This window comes from Gossypium arboreum, chromosome 10 (assembly GCF_025698485.1).
Source record: "Gossypium arboreum isolate Shixiya-1 chromosome 10, ASM2569848v2, whole genome shotgun sequence".
Classification (NCBI taxonomy): Eukaryota; Viridiplantae; Streptophyta; class Magnoliopsida; order Malvales; family Malvaceae; genus Gossypium; species Gossypium arboreum.
Window position 1 is genome coordinate 120,673,630 of NC_069079.1, and position 2,256 is coordinate 120,675,885.

Consider the following 2,256-nt stretch of genomic DNA (forward strand, 5'->3'; position numbering starts at 1 on the left):
GTACTATGTATGATTATGCTAAACCTACTTTAACAGGAATTGGGTCAAGTATATTTAGGCCTGCTATTGCTGTGAATAACTTTGAACTAAAACCTAACACTATTCAAATGATACAGCAATTTGTTCAGTTTGATAGTTTGCAGGATAAGGATCCAAACACTCACATGGCAAATTTCCTGAAATTCTGCGATACATTTAAAATTAATGGCATTTCTGACGATGTCATTCGTCTTCAGTTATTCCCTTTTTCAATGAGGAACAAGGTTAAACAATGGTTGAAGGAACAAGGCTAAACAGTGGTTGAACTCGTTACCACGAGGGTCAATCACTACTTGGGAACAAATGACCGAAAAATTTTTATTAAAATATTTTTCACCGACTAAAACGACCAAATTACGTAATGATATCTCTCTGTTTGTGCAGATGGACTTAGAAACTCTTTACGATGCATAGGAGAGATAGAAGGACCTACTGAAAAGGTGCCATCACCATGGATTACCTCTATGGTTGCAAGTTCAAACATTCTACAATGGTGTGAACCCCTCGACAAAACAGATGATTGATGCAGCAGCCGAGGGAACCATCAATAACAAAACACCTGAAAAGGCTTACGAATTTATTAAAGAGATGTCACTGAATAACTATCAGTGGCAAGTCATGAGAACTAAGCCAACCAAAACAGTAGGCGTTTATAACGTCGATTCGGTTACTATGCTGTCAAACCAAATAGAACTTCTAAATAAAAAGATTGATGGTTTACTTGGTTCTTGGCAGGTTCATCTAGTAATGCACTATGAAGTCAGTGGAAGTGGATCAAGCAATTCAGAATATCAATCCTATGGCCACAGCATGGAGAACGAATAATTAAATTACATGAGTAATAATCCTCGATCTCAAAATAACCCTTATAGCAATACTTATAATGCAGGTTAGAGGAACCACCCAAATTTCTCCTGGGGTGGTCAAGGGAATCAAAGGCCACAAAATCCTCCAGGTTTTCAACAACCACCTTATCAACATGAAAAGAAACCGAACCTTGAAGAGATGCTATCTAAATTTATCTTAGTGTTAGAAACTCGTTTCCAGAACACCGAGACAGCACTTAAAAATCAACAAGCGTCGATCCAAGGGCTCGAAACTCAGATAGGCCAGCTGTCTAAACTAATCTCTGAACGACCAAAAGGTAGCTTGCCAAGTAATACTGAACCCAACCCAAGGGAACAGCTCAATACAATTAATGTTCAAGATGAAGAAGGATTCGTTGAGCCTGAGCCAGAACCGAGGCAAGAAACTGTGGTAAGCAGAGGTCAAGGTGAGGTAGGTCACAATAAAAACAAATCAGTGAATGTCGAATATAAACCCCGTGTGCCATACCCCAACACGACAAGGAAAGACCGCTCAGATGAACAATTTGGTCAATTCCTTAAACTCTTAAAAAAATTACACATTAACTTACCGTTTATTGAAGCTCTATCACAGATGCCAAACGCAATGAAATTTTTAAAGGAGCTTTTAGTAAATAAGCAGAAGTTGGACGAGGCGTCGTATGTGGAGCTAAATACAGTTTACACAGCTATTCTATAGAATAAGCTACCAAACAAATTAAAAGATCTAGGGATTTTTACAATCCCTTGCTTAATTGGTAGTTTAGATGTTAATAATGCATTAGTTGATTTAGGGGCTAGTATTAACGTCATGCCTTATAAAATGTTTAAACAATTAGGTCTTGGGAAACCCAAACAGACTAGGATGGGCATTCAATTAGCAGATAAAACTATAAGATTTCCTAGGGGTATTATTGAAGATGTGCTAGTTAAAATCGATAAATTTATATTTCCCGTTGACTTTATTGTTTTAGACATAGAGGAGGATAGCAACACTCCTTTAATTTTAAGAAGACCCTTTTTAGCAACTGCTAGAACAATTATTGATGTTGGCACAGGTGAGCTCACACTTCATGTGGGAGACGAAACAATCACCCTTCAAGCTCACAATCCTGGCAACATATCAGAAATTGAAGGTGATTGTCTAAACCATTCTACTAAAACTGACAATATGGTGTAGCCTACTATGCATGAAATGAGTCTGAAGGAAGTACATGAGCTATTCTTAAGCAATAGTAGAGGACCTATTCATGAAGAACGAAGGCTACAAATCGAGGAGCTAGATGAATGGCGGACGCATAAACCGAGAACACATGATAAACCAAAACTACGCCAAAACGAGCTTAACACCTTTCCAAATCAACTTAAGCTT

The 2,256-nt window shown here is 37.9% G+C and overlaps 1 non-coding gene across 1 annotated transcript; it reads right to left on the minus strand.

The window, feature by feature from the left end:
* Positions 1 to 391: 391 nt before the first annotated feature.
* LOC128282816 (small nucleolar RNA R71) lies at positions 392 to 497 on the minus strand. Its single transcript, XR_008273170.1, has one exon. It is a non-coding gene; the product is annotated as a small nucleolar RNA R71 (small nucleolar RNA).
* Positions 498 to 2,256: the final 1,759 nt, after the last annotated feature.